Raw genomic sequence first — 302 nt, forward strand, 5'->3', positions numbered from 1 at the left:
GAAAAATTGTGTATTAAGCCTGCAGCTTTGATTTTGTGGTGGTGGTGGTGTGTGTGATAATACATCTTGAGTTCTGTTCATTGCAGAGATTGGAAGAGCATAGAAGGGACTGCTTCCTTCTTTAAAGATTTTTAAACACCTAAAAGGAAATCATTCAGGTTAAGAAACACTTATAATAAGTCAAATCTTTAGCTCAGTGGTGTTGCTGCCTGCCTCGCAAGCACAAGGTCCTGAGTTGGATCCTTGGTACAAACAAAAAAAAAAAAAAAAAAAAAAAAAAAAAAAAAAAAAAAAAAAAAACA

The sequence above is a fragment of the Fukomys damarensis genome, unplaced genomic scaffold (genome assembly GCF_012274545.1).
Source record: "Fukomys damarensis isolate Sample0158 unplaced genomic scaffold, DMR_v1.0_HiC HiC_scaffold_12, whole genome shotgun sequence".
NCBI lineage: Eukaryota > Metazoa > Chordata > Mammalia > Rodentia > Bathyergidae > Fukomys > Fukomys damarensis.